The sequence below is a fragment of the Falco cherrug genome, chromosome 4 (assembly GCF_023634085.1).
Source record: "Falco cherrug isolate bFalChe1 chromosome 4, bFalChe1.pri, whole genome shotgun sequence".
Classification (NCBI taxonomy): domain Eukaryota; kingdom Metazoa; phylum Chordata; class Aves; order Falconiformes; family Falconidae; genus Falco; species Falco cherrug.
In genome coordinates, this window is record NC_073700.1 from 6,177,818 (window position 1) to 6,192,136 (window position 14,319).

Genomic DNA, 14,319 nt, shown 5'->3' on the forward strand with positions numbered 1-14,319 from the left:
TCAGGGAAGGGGCCACTAGTTCTGATAACTAAGTGTAAAATTAAAACCTTGTGGATTCCACCTCTGAAATATGTGGTGGCTCATAAAAATACTCTGTGTACAAGGAATGGATCTGAGCATACTGATGACTGTCTCTTTGGTTTGCCTCACCAGATGTGGACATCTTCTGTGTGGAACAGCCAGCCTGTGTGGCTAGCTGTAGGAGTGAACAGCACTGAACAGCAGTGCACACCTGAATGTGACTCAGCTTGTGGCAGTAGCTACTGATGCCCCATCGCTAATAAAAACATATCGCTATTAACAGAGATGTGATAGAAGTGCAGGAAGGAGTGCTAGAAAAGTACTGTCTGCATGCAAAAAAAGCTTTTTAATCTACTGTCATCACGCCTGAAGAATTTGATGAAAATAGAGGCAGAAAGCCAGCAAGATAAAAATCAGTACTTCCTGCGCATTGTTCGTTCTGTTACAGTCTTTTTTTACAGGTCTTTTACCACACATTATTATCAAATACTTAATAATAAGTGTTAAATTAATTTTGGGGTAACTTCTGAGAAATTATTTTACAGAATTAGCAGCTGGAAGAATGTGCTGCCTGTTAATTATTTACATTATCTATTCCAGAATAACAGCTGGCAAGCAACAGAGTCTAGAACAAAGTCCAGTACTCAGATAAATGCCATGGTTATATAGGTATAGAAGCATAGTATGTAATCTCTTAAAGCCAGTGCCTTCAGAAGTGATTAAATAATACATGATGTAGGGACTGATTTAGAGTACATCCTGTATTGCTATGTCTTAAGTAAATGGGAAGTACTTCTCTCTGTGCAGGTGTACACAAGATCTCTAATGCTTACAGTTTTGTAATGTGACAGAAAGGAGCTAAAGAGTCACTGCATGGGTAGTGAGTCAAAAAATCAGTCAGTCAAGACAGCTGTCATCCTGGAAATGTGACTGTCCTGGCTGATTTTGAGAAGAATAATATAAAAATACTAATTGTGAAATCTCCGTTGGTGTGCTGATATGTGCAGATTTGTCCCCCATTTCTTCAACAGTGTATGAACATGAATTGCTAAGTAACAGCATCCTCATTCCCGGTAGTGGGAGTATGACTTACTACCAGAACTGCTTTTAGTTCTGGACTTGTGATTGCTGTTTTGCTGAGAAGGCAAAACAGTAAACTAAAACTATATATTTTGTCCTTTCAGTGTCTAACCCTTTTCAGTCTGTTTCCCAGGGTGCCAGGTTTCAGTCTTCCCAATTTCCTCTTGATGCCTTCAGAACATGTGTTCCCATGGGAGTATTGTGAGAAGTTCTACATGTGCTCACCCTTTGCTTGGGGACGCAGCATTAGCAGGTCCTGTGAGGTCTTGATCCATAATGAGTCATTTGACCCCTCTCATATTTTGCCTAAGAGAATGGAAGCATCATGCAGACATCCTTTTAAGGAGCCAGCATGCTCCTTCAGTGACAACAAGGAAGACAGCTGACAAGCTGTGGCTCTTAAAACCTCTATGCCGTGTTTTTTTAAGAGGAAGCCATTCACTCTTAGGCTCTCTACACTATTTCCGTATCTAAATGCAACTTACAGTTTCACTTAGTTAAATATGCTTTATTTCCTCTTCTGCCCTGCCAAGATGTAGTGTTTGACCAGTGGAAATACTGTGTTTTCCCCAGGGGCAAATACATTTTTGTGAAGGACAAAGTATCTGGGAAACATTGGGATGAAAAGGAAGTTTAGGAATTTTTAATGGCGTAGTTTTCACAAAAAATCCCAAGATGTTTCTTAATCTTACAAAGAAATGGTCTGCTTCATTCCCCCCCACCCCACATGATTCATCATTTTGCAACTTGTACTTGGTTATGCAGAGATATACTGCATTATATGCTTACAGAGAAAAAGCAGCTTAAGTTACAGGCTGAAAATACTAGGGAAAAGCAATCATAAGATAACAGTAAGATGACCTGATTGAATACAGTGCCGTTTGTAGCATTTGACTGTCATGCTTCTATTTGCTTGTCTTCCTTGAGCATTCTGACATTTAATCAATATTGATGTGATGCCCTGAATGTGCAGAGGATGGGATAAAGTGCCAACATGACTATATGCCTTTTGGCAGAACTGAATGGGCTCAAAAAAGAACATTTGGCTTTCTTAAGTTGTACAGATTTTCACTAGGTATAATCTTTTCTCAAAAAGGGAGGAACTAATAATGAAGTAATATTTTGAGAGCTATGAGCAAGATTTTGCTATTTTTGGTACACACGCAGAAGAAAGTGATAACAGTGCACATTAATGCCATTCATTGTTATCTATGTTGACAATATAGTCACAAATTTTCTACTGTTTGCAGTAAAATTCTGGCTAACATGCACTGCTTAATGACTGTAAAAATCCTCTCCTGCACTACCAAGGGAAGATTGGGAAGTCTTGCTGTTTCATCTATTGTCTATTCATCTCACAAAGTGCACTGGAGTAATTAGACTGAAATTTCCTATTTACTCACAAACCAGCAGAGATTGGGCAGTAACACTGGGAACTGTCCCAAAATTGCCCAACTAGTTCTGGTGCTGTCAGCGTAATTCAGTCTCTGTAGCAGTCCAGTGCTGCCAGTTTTTGCATATTGCTAGGCAAATTTACTGCAGCAATAGTTGTAGAGGAGAGTTGTGTGAAACTTCCCTGGCCCCCACTGGTGTTACTGGTGGGTTTAAAAAAATAGCAGTTCTTGGCCCCATACTGCCTTGGCAATCCCATCTAGTTTTCCCTTTAATGTTTTCCACATATGGTTGTGAAATCCAGTGTCTGACTTCTTTTCTAAATATAGAATCGTCATTCTTTAAAAAATGATTGATGCAATAAGTCTCACTTGCTTTCAAAATCTTCCTCCTTTTGCAATATAATGAAGTATTAAACATTCTTCTGTTGTCCATTTCCATAGTCACTTTTGAAGTAACTTTATTCTTTTTTTTGTTTTTGTTTTACTGTATATTGAGAAGTATCTCCTTTACAGTTTTGAAACAAAAAGTGTAAGAGTAACGAGCACTTCCCTTTACCAGTGGAAGAGTAGCCATGCATGAGTAGCCTGTGCCCCACTATTAGGATAGGGCTTGTTTTTTCCACAGCTGTGCTTGTTACTTTGTTTGCATTTGAACAAAAGCAGTGATGATGGTATTAGCAAAGAGCAAGCTTACTGTTTTCTTAGCTACATTTTGAGCCTTTCTGTCTTCTACTGCACTACCCAGCTGTAACCCTCTTTACATGTTTCTACATTACTAAGGTGATCAAATTTGATTTACCTTTAAATGAATGATTTAGCGTTCTCTCTCTTCAATGATGCAAGGATTTTGTCTCAAAGGTGAAAAGTGGCTGAACCTAAGTCTGGATTGTGAAAAAGCAAGTAAAATGAATGAGTTTGACACCCACCCCCCCCACCCCCCACCCCAAATCTTCATGTGTGTGTCAGCTACAAAAAAAAAAAGGAAACAGCCTGTGATTTTAGAAATATACTTAGAACAAAATTTTGGGTTTTGAACAGCTTCCGCCACTTTGGCAGTGTTCTCCGTTGTCAAATTTACAATTCTTATTACATAACTATTCAGAAACAATTCCACCGGTGTAGATTTCAGTTTTCACAGCCTGTAACTTCTGCAAACTGCTCCACTTCTTTTGGTACAGGAAAGACTATGTAATGTCCACAAGGGAAGCAAACCAGTAAATGGCACTTCAAAGCAAACAGGTTCATTCATAAAGAGAAGGAATTTTACAAGTCTGGAACTAGCAGTCACAACTGATGATGGTCTTTAAGAAGCAGACCATTCTTCTTGAGCGGTCCAGGGGAGGTAGAAAAATATAAAAATATTTTTAAAATGCCCATTTATTTAAATCATACTCAACAGATTTCATCTTGCTAATGTAAATGTTCTTGTGAATAAATAAAAGCAAGTTTGAAAAAACAATATGCAAGGACAAAAGCAATTTTGAATAGACTGCTGAAAAATCAAGATTTAAGTAACAAAAAGGATTGTTTACTTTCTGTCATGATGGATTACCAAGGCACCTCAGATTTTGGGCCTATATTGTTGCAAATTTTGTATTCTGTATCTGTATAACAGAATTAGTTATACTGTTTAGTATCATGGTTAAAAGAGCTCACTTTGACGATAATCACATGCAATTAGTGATATAACTGTGTGGAAAACTGCCAGAATGGCAGTAACAAAATAAGGCTAATTTCTTACATAATTTCCTGACTAGCACTTTCCCAGGCTGCAGTAAACCTGTGTATAGCATTTGAAAACATTAGCAACAACATTACAGAACAAAGCCTAGTAGGATTTGGTATCTGAGAGGGGATGAAGTGATTAAAGTCAAAGTCTGAGGATACAGTGTCAGTGGAACAGTCAGAAGGGACATCTATTCCTAAATGTTTCCATAGGAATGTGGCAAGGTTCTCTGTGTGTCTGTGAGGGAAAGGATTTCAAGAGTCAGTTTGCCACGAACAATTTCCTGCTTTTCTTATCGAACTCTTAGCAAGACTGATAACATAATAGTAATTTTGCATGCAGATGGAAAGGATCTTGTTTCATAACAGACATTAAATGTTAGGAGTATGGTGTGGGTAGGTGATGATATGCATTGCTGGTTTAGTCTCAGACATGTGGTCAGCTCCTTTTGTTTGAACCTCTCCACATTCTTCAGGATGTGAGTGGGAGTATCCTACCATAAATGAAAACCTTGGACGACTCTTGTGACATCTCTTACAATAAGCCTCTGATATTATTGGTTTCTAAGAAAGGAATTTTAAATTTATGTTTAGGTAGGGTGGACATGGGGATCTAAAAATGCATGGTGAAGTACACAGTGCTTTTTTGACATCTCGTTATGAAAAACTGTGGTACCATGACCTGCAAGCTGCAGAGTAGTGAGTAAAGGTAATAGTAACAGATTATGGTTCCAGATCTCTAGTGTGTTCTATGCTGTGCCTTTAGCTTTCTAACATAATGTTTATAAAGTCAGGAAGATGAAATTTCTTGCATTTCGTGGTATTTATCTGATGCAAGTAACAGTAAAAGATGCAGTGGCAGACTGTGAGAGCCAGGGTATGGCTTTCCTTACCAGGCATGTATGTTGCTGTGTGTGAAGCCCAGTGTTTGAGAGAGGGATATCCAGCACCTTGGATCACCACGGTATAGCAGTTCTGTCCGCTGCTCATCCAGAGTTTCTCCCTTTTAGCAAGGACAATAAATTTACTCAAGGATTTTGAGCTTAGCTAAACCTGAGGAGGCCTGTTTTTGTTTTGATTGGGTTACTTTTGCTTTCTTATGGGTTTTTATATTCTTATGGCTTATAGAATTGACTGTGTTCAGTTTCAACTTCTCTTCCACTGGGTAACAAGTCAAACTAGGACTCTTGGTAGGGATGCAGACTTTCTGGTAAAATGGAATATCTGATAGGATACATAGGTCTTTTCATAGCATAAATTCTTAGGAATGTAAGAAGTATAGAGAATATAAAGATACCAGCATCAAGATGCCCATGCGGTTCTCATATGATTATCAGGGGAAATAAACACAGCCCATTAAATATGTCTGGAGTGCCTTCCTCATCATGTTGAAGATATACCTCCCATATGAGTAAACTGCCTAATAATTTGTCTGAGTGTCTTGGTACTTTTCACCAGGATGTAGGCATGTTCTGGACTGCATTAATAGACAGCAGCATCTTCTGTTCTAACAGGCAAATTTTTATTCTCTGCAACAAACCATGAACCTGCAAAGAGAGAGAGGAAGCAAAAATGCATAGCCCAGCTGAGGCAACAGTTGATTGCTGCTGTTATCTTTAGAGGTTTATTCCAATCGTGAATTTAGCCCAATATACTTGTTGCTTAAAAAAAACCCCAAACAATCAGCCCTTTCCAACTAAATCTTAGTAGTGAGAGTAGATGTGTTAATCTCTCTCTTTTTTTTCCCTCCAAACTAAGACAAAGTGTTGACACATTGTGGTTCAATTGTAATACGGTTACAACTTGGCTGAACAGAGGGAAGTATTTCTTTCTATTTGACTGCTTAGCACACAAACTTAGAATGATTGGCAAGGCTGAGAGGATTATGTCTTTAAGAGAAAATATAACACAACAGCTTATTTAGTAGAGAGGCAAGAGGGAAGTTCTACTTTACAATCTTCTTAAGGGACAAGGTTGGGGAAATCCCCTAACATTGTTAGCACGACGCAGGATCTTGTGTCTGAAGACTTGCAGAAAGGTGTCTCGTGTGACGACTAATTTCACTTGTCTTTTCTATTTGTCCTCCACCAGAACAGTGATGTTTGGGGACAGCTGGTGTCCTTAGACCTAAGCCATCCTGTGTGTGTTTGATCCATGCAAGTCTGCAGACTGAGCCAGCTAGGATGGCAGTGAAGCTGAATTTGGGGAGCAGAGTCTTATTCCTAATGAACTGAGGACAGCAGGACTTGTCAAGGTGAGATCTCTTATGCCCTTGGGCCTCCTTGAGCTAGGAGGGAGTAATTGTACTTTTGTTTGAAAAGCAAAACGTGCACTGAAGTCATGTATTCAATTCAAATGAAGGCAGTGAAGTTCAGTAACTTGACTATATGGACATCTGGATTAGAGGCAGAGATTATTTTGACTTTCAGTATTGTTCCCATATATTGAAAAGTTGGTTTTAGGTGACCTCCCACTAAAAGGCAAATAGGCCTTTTTGGGAGCTCTCCTTTTCCCTTATTGGTAGTTGAGAGGTGTCTGTGGGGCACAGTGTTAAGTTGTGCTTCTTGTATTGCTAGTGAGGTTTTTTTTTTCTAATTGGATTTCAGTTTTTTGTATTGAAAGTGAAGTTTAACTGTTGCAGGATAATGTGGGAATTTCTGAAACTGGATACATAAACATATGCTGGGATTCTTTTATTTAAAAGATTCCTTGCTTACCACTAAAGAATAAGAGGAGTCAAAAAAACGTACTTCATTTAGCTGTAACTGTCACGAATGCCAGAGGAGGTCCCATAAAGGGGGATGGAGATATTTTTATTCTGTCAATTTGTCAGACTGATTGCTGCCTTGCTCAGAGGGGTTATTTCTGTGAAGAATGGAAGTCAGCTCTCAAGAGAGATGGAAATGAATGACATGAAGAGATATCTGACTCATTCTGTTCTACAGGTGATCACGCCCAATATTACATAATATCGTACAGACGTAATTTTGAAGTGTATAGTGACTCACAGATTCTTCATTCTCAGTCTTTATGAGGCATTCCATTAAGTTACTCTTCTCCTATTAGATGCTGAATTACTGAAAGGAGGAAAAATACTCCATTTTGTCAGGAGTAAGTATAACTCCTGCATATCTCCATTGACTTGAAAAGTAAGCCTCCAGGTGGCTCAAAGAAGAAAATGGAAAGAGAAACTGGAATATTTTACAGGAATATCTTGTATTCGGTTCACTTTCAGAAACTGAACTCCTCTAATGTGTGTTTCAGAAGCACTTGCCAGTTGAGTCCTTCCATTCTGTGTATTTTACAGCATTCATTGAGTTATTGTCACTGTTGATTTTAAAAGGCTTAAGGCCATTCAGTGTGCAAACAAGTCATGCTGAGGTCAAAGCAAGTTTAGTAACACTTCTTAATTCTAAAAGATAGGAGGATCATTCTTTAGAGTACTCATCAGCTGTGAACTGTTCTAATGAACAGAGCCTTATTACTATATGACTATTAAAGCAAATACTGTTTGTGAACATATGTGTTTCTATAGCAAGTAGAAGTCTCTTTTGCAGGCTTTCAGCACCTCTGTGTCTTTCAAATACATTTTTTCACCAAGGGAAGTAGCTTGGAGCTTGTAGAGTGATTCTTTAGTGCGAAGATACCAAGTACTAGCTAGTTGAGATTTTTCAAGTGCAACTGCTCACAGCTGCAAAATCTATTTCTTTAACTATGGCTCTTATGCTCTAAAAAACACTTCTGTATGTTCACTAGTAATGTGTTAGTCAACATCAAACCTGCAGCAGCAAGTATAACTGTAGGGTTAATCTTACAGAATGCATAGGAAGGAGGAAAAAACGTGTGTGTTGCTTCAGCACCTACTCATCGCCACCTTTATAATTCAGTTTTGTAGGTTAGGATTTGAGATGTACTACCATCCAGAAACAGTACTCATCGTAGTGATAGTTGAAATTGCATGTATCTGACATGAACAATAAATTAAGGCAGTTAATATTTTACAAGGTAAACAATCCGCAAGAGAACTTCTTATTTGTGATTATTGCTGACACCATAAACTTTCCACAGAGACAGAGAGATCTTCTATTATAGTTTCCTCGTTTTATATATTGATAGGCTTCCAAAGCACACAGTGATTAGATAAATTGTTTATTCAGTTCTCAAAGTGAGGGGCTGATACAAAGTTTCCTGAGCAGTTGAGAGAGGTAGGGCAGGGACTGTTAAGCAATTCATAGTGAAAAGGGTGGGAATTTCTAACCTTGAGGAAGGCATGGCAGACACCATCTTCAGTTGAACATATATAAATACATGCAAAGGAAATACTTTAGTATTTAGAATACACAGGACAGTAAAGGTTATGCAGAATCGATTCTGTACATGTTTAAGGAATGTGCAAATTTCGCAAGAACTGCAAGCAAGGAGCTTGCCAGTTCCAGTGGGAAACCTACTGTAATTTATTAATTCTCCCAGATTAAATAACTTGGGGGCTTTAGCTCACAGATTTAAAAATTGCAAAGCAAACAAGGGAAGTGTAAAGCTTACTGGAAGCAGACAGCATTGTGCAGGACACTAGTTTTTGCTCTTCTAATCAATATACGCTGTTTCTTAATATACTGCAAATTATGCAGTGTAATAATTTGACACTTTTTTGAAAACTTAGCACTACTCCATCCTTAATACTTTACTATTTGACTTGTATATTTGCTGCATTTTTTTTGCTTTTCCTTTGAGTTGAATGCTTATTTACATTACATTTTACATTTAAGGAAGTTTCAGTCTTCCATATACTTAATACATAAGATCTTTCAATAAATAAAAGTTTAATTTGAAAGGCAGCAAATTGATAAGGCAGCAAAACCAGCTGATCGAACTACATATAAACAGTGCATTAAAGGCCAGTGCACTGTGAAGATGTGTGAGGCAAAATTATTGCTAACACTACAAAGTCAAAGGCTACTCTGGAAAGGCAAGAGATTGTATTTTTCAAATATTGCGTATCACAGAAAAAAACACTCCTCTGCATTCTTCAGAAAGCCTCTTTTTTCCTCCATCCCAAAGAAATGATGTAAATTAAATCCTTACTGGACTAATAATGCAGCCAGAAAAAAAAATGCAAATTTTTGCTTAACCATTTAACATGCCCAGAGAGATTAACTCAGCCCACAAGGCCTGAGGAAACTAATCTAAAAAGCCCTCTGGGGTCACTTTGGTTGGAAGGAAGAGAAACTGGCACAGCAGTAAAATCCTTGTGTGTCCTTTGGTGGTAAATGGCCTGTTAATCCCTCCTTTTGCTTCCTGCAGTTCTGTACTGAATTGGAATTTTTACATCCTCAGGCCCAGATACGTCAGTGATCTGAGAGGGGTGCTCAGACGAGGGAAGAAAGCGTAACGAGATACAGTGCGCAGTCTGGTAAGTCTCCATGTGACTCTTTGCTTTGACCCCAACCTAGTTATTTCTGTAAAGGAACAAGCTTTATATGATCAGGACCAGAGAGACAGATCTCTTCTATGCATAATTTTTGAAAAAGAAACAAAAAAAATTAAAACCAGACAACATAATTTGCCTTGTGCTGGCACAATTCTTCTAAGCAGTATAAAGAAAACAATCTTTTGTGACCCCAGGAATAGTTTGTCCTCGTTAATGAAATGGCAGAGTGTGGACTGTAGCAGAGGCTGAGCAGTTCTGTTAAGCATCATGCTCCCTAGAAAGCATGATATTGTGACAAGTGAGCTCTGCAAAACCCATACTGTACCCACTCATCTCCTTTACTAGAAACCACATGTCCAGCCGTGGGACAGCATCACGCTGCAGGCCAGAGGGATGGGAAGAGGAATGCGTATCCATCTTTTAATGCAGTCCATGCTGTTGGGCGGGCCTGCTGCCCTCAGAGCCTCTCCATCCAGCTGCAGAGGCACCGAGCAGAGCTTGAGCGCATGAGCAGCAGCATTTGGCTGCTCCCTATGGGTGTCAGGAATCCTGCCTGGTCTCTGTGGACTGAATCAACTGGACAGGGTGCCATCGAGGGGAAAGGTTGCTCAGCCAGCACCAGAGTTTTTGAGTATTTGTTTTCTTTGTTTCTTAAATCAGTCCTGACTGCAAAGCGAAAAGCTTTTTCAGCAGCTGCAGAAATCTACAGTCTTTAGCGCACAGCCTAGTCCGTCATTTTGTGTTACATCATGCACTATTCTAGGAGGTATCAGGCAGCGGCAGAGAACTTTGCATATGATTTCATAGCACAGTTGGTTTTCAAACCCAGTTCCTCAAGGGACCTTTAAGGAAAAGGAAACCCACAAAAATAAAATGAAGATATTAAGATATATTAAAAACTTTCAAGTGCAGTATTTACTTGGAGTAATAACATGCAAATTTGCTACTGATCCTTTATATGGATTGAGTTTGGTTCTGCAATGAGATCTTTGTTTTAGAACATCTGAGAAGTCACAACTGATCAGGCTTGTTGCAAGGTCTCGCGGCTGATTTAATAGCTTCCTGCTTCCCAGTCTCACTTTGTCATTAATTTGGGAATTTTTGTCTTGAAGGAAAGTAGCTGTAATGTTTTACCTGAAGCAGATTTCCCCTCTGAGTGAGGTGATACTATGGAAGGTCTTTAATTGCCCTTAACAGGTTTTAAATTTTCTGACTATCAATTTATACAAAGGTTGTGATTTGAAGTAAATGTCCACCTTTCATCTTGAAGTACTTTGTTAATGGGGTAATGAAATACAGTTAACTCAAGTGGAACACAACTACTGAGATATTGAAACATGAAGATTTTTTGTTTCGAAAGCCTGAAGGAACAGTCCCAACTCACTCAAAGGTCTGTATATACGGCTGTCTGGCCTTTTCGGACTAGTTCAGCTTTGGAGTAGGTTGAAGAGGTTCTCTCTGCCACAGAAGTTTGTCCTGGTTTCAGCTGGGACAGCGTTTTTTATTCTTCTCAGTAGCTGGTACAATGCCTTGTTTAGGAGAACTATGTTGATAGGACACTGATGTTTTTAGTTGTTGCTGGGTCATGTTTATACTAAGTCAAGGACTTTTTGGTTTCTTGGGCCCTGCTAGAGAGAAGGCTGGAGGGGCACAAGAAACTAGGAGGGGACACAGCCAGGACAGCTGACCCAAACTAGCCGAAGGGACATGCCATACTATAGGATATCATGCTCAGTATATAAACTGGGGGAGGGTGGGGGTGGTTGGTTGGCGGTTGGCCAGGGCCTGTTGATCAGTACTTGGGGACCAGTTAGGCATCATTCAGCAGGTGGTGATCAACTGTGTTGTTTGTGCATCACTTGGGGTATTTTTGTTGGTTTTATTTTTTTTTTTCTCTTTTCCCTTTGGATTTTATTGCTCTCCCCTTCTGTCTCCTTTTCATTATTATTATTACTATTGTTATATGTTTAAATCTTATTTCAATTGTCAGATTGTTCTTATCTCAACCTTCGAGTTCTACAGTTTTTCCCAATTCTCTTCCCCATTCCATGGGGAGTGAGCAAGTGGCTATGTGGTACTTAGTTGCCAGCTGGTGTTAAACCACAACAAGGTTCCGCATACCTCTAATAATAACAAGGATTTATCCCATTGTCCCAAGCCAAGGAGTGTGTCTTTTGTGCTGGAGGAACATCCAGCCCCTGGAAGACCTTTGTAGTAGTTAATCTTGCCTCCTTTGCTGTTAAGGAAAGTGAACTATTTTAGGGTATGGTGCCACAAGCAGGTGCCTCAGGACAACCAAAAGGGGTATATGTTGCAGTGGGAGGATGCAGGAATGCTCTAAGTGGGCATCACCTGCTGTGGGAATTGGAGAGCAATTGTTTTGACTGCACGTTCTCATGAAGCTTTCTTGACACTGTATGCCAGGCATTCAGTAACTTGGTCCTCCTTGGAGTTATACCTATTCTCAAAATACATTACTAAAAAATAAGCATTTTCTCTAACTCAGTTGTTAAGCCTGCTCACGCACAGTTGCGAATAAAATCATGTTAGCTGATAGGTCAATTTATAAGTTTGAAATACTGCTCTTACTCTGATTTTTGACTTGTCTTGGCCATGTTACTGTTATGAGTTGGCCTATTCTAACTATTGTTCTGACATAACCTGCCATAGAATGTGAAAGATGCTCCTGGAGTGAAAATACTCACTTCCAGTCTAACCTCAGGCATGTGCCGAGGGGACTAGCCGGGGTGTCTGGCTGCCCCAAAGGCCGTTTGCCATCTAGTGGCTTAGAAGTATTAATGCCAAAAGTGTGTAAGTGCCAAAGATGGTTCTTATTAAAAATCATTGAAGTTACAGTTGTTTCTCTTCTTTTTCCACAGCCCTGTGCCTTGCAGCTGTTTCTGTTTCAGCTTTATGAGGTGACAAGCCAAACTGTCCAACAAAACATCACTAGTTGTCGCTCAGCGATGCCCATGGCAGATGCCTGAAAAGGTTGGACTATTGCCTCCAGTTAGCACACTGATTTGTCCTGCGTTATTCCTTGAAGTTCCCTACTTTTATCATGAAAATGTTTGTGTATATAGGGAGAGAATAACACGAATCCTTGCTGGAGTGTTGGTAGATGCTGCATGCTACAAGCTCAGCTGCATTTTTGTTCCTCTGTGCAGCATATCTGGTAATTTGTCGTGGTTTTTAATCCCCACGCTTCCACTACCCCTACTGACATCAGCACAAGCTGTAACATACTACACGTCCTTCGATTTCCGCTGTCACCATTACTGCCACTAAGAAAAGCTCCTCAGAGCCCGAGTTAGGACATTTTAAATTGCCTTTTCCATTTGAGAACTGAAAAACGGCCTAAAGGAGAGAGGAGGTGGTGATGTTGCTCTAGCTAGAATACACTTCTATAACCCAAAATCTCTGAGATCTCTTCTTGTCTCCACAATTAACAAAGACAGATTAGTTTCTTTTCTCTGTCCCCATCTCCCTGTCTTTACAGTGGGGTAATTATCTCTTTCAGTTAGGTTTTTACAGGTTGGGTGTTCCCACTTAAACATCCCACTTAGCATCACACTTAAAAGGATTCATAGGATATACTCCGCTGCCACATACATCCACATCTATACATCATTTCCAGATTACTTAAATAATGTTAACAGGAAAAATGACCAAAGGAAAAAAAAAATAATCTGAGAACTTTACTGTGAAGATGGAAAGAATAAAGCGGTGGGTTGTAATGCCTCAGGGGAGGGGTGTGTGTGTCACGCAGAAGACAGCATTGGTGGAGAGAAGGCTTCCTTGCATGAGCTTGAAGAATTTTTTGCTTACCTAGCTTCTCTTAAGGTTTAAGCTGTTGCTGTTCAGGATGCTGTATAACAAAGCTGAAATCAGGAGGGGCTCGGGTACCTCCTCCCCTGCCCCCCGCCGCTCCGAACAGCTGCTGTTAGACAGAAGTTGTAGTTTCATCATAGCATTACTAAGAAAAATGTGACTTCTGAGCTGGAAGTGCTGTGCTTTTGGAGGGAATGTTCTGTTAACACACCAAGGTACAATTTTTTTAATGTATTGCTGCTTAAATAATCATCTGAAATAGTCTGGAACTACAGTGCTGATTTATACGGAGTTTAAAGTCTTAACTGTTTGGAAGCCTTCAAGTCAGTTTAGTATTAAATTCAAGTCTGTTACAATTAAATTGTGGCTTTTTTATTTGAAGGGTTCTTTTGTTTGATTGTTTGGGTTTTCTTTTTTAACACAGAATGAAGTAAGGTGTGTTCTTCTGGCAGTGAGGGTGTTTTACCTTAGCTGTGGGTGTCTTTCTCCGAGTGTCAGGGGACTGGTGGGTTTGCCCTCAGTTTAGAAAGGAATTGGTGAAACTTGCATGGGCATTTTTCAGAAATCTCTGGAAAATAGCGCTTGTCAGAAACTGCTGTTTAACATGGTATCTTGTTGTAACCCAGTGTGCAGTGTTGGGGGTTGTTTTAGTGGGATACCTGCTTGCGAAGCAAAAAGCTGACGCTGAACGGTAGTTTGAGCCGGCTGGCGCGCCCAGTTATTTTGAAAGTGAACAACTACAGTCGCTAGCACGGCACAGCGGACAGGTCTACCCCGTTGCCCGGGGCGCGGCCGGACGGGCAGAGCGGCAGCTCCCGCTCCCCGCGGGCTGCCAGCTCC

At 39.9% G+C, this 14,319-nt stretch overlaps 1 long non-coding RNA gene across 5 annotated transcripts in view; it reads left to right on the plus strand.

Moving 5' to 3' along the window:
- Positions 1-14,319, plus strand: part of LOC114017280 (uncharacterized) — a 66,419-nt gene extending 52,100 nt beyond the window's left edge. For 2 of the 5 annotated variants that reach the window (XR_008731766.1, XR_008731764.1), the window contains 3 exons: positions 6,312-6,474; positions 9,555-9,630; positions 9,994-14,319. This is a non-coding gene — a long non-coding RNA (uncharacterized LOC114017280). Of the gene's footprint in view, positions 1-4,230; positions 4,930-6,311; positions 6,475-9,554; positions 9,631-9,993 lie in introns of those variants that run through there. The other 3 variants (XR_008731768.1, XR_008731767.1, XR_008731765.1) reach the window with 3 other exon arrangements.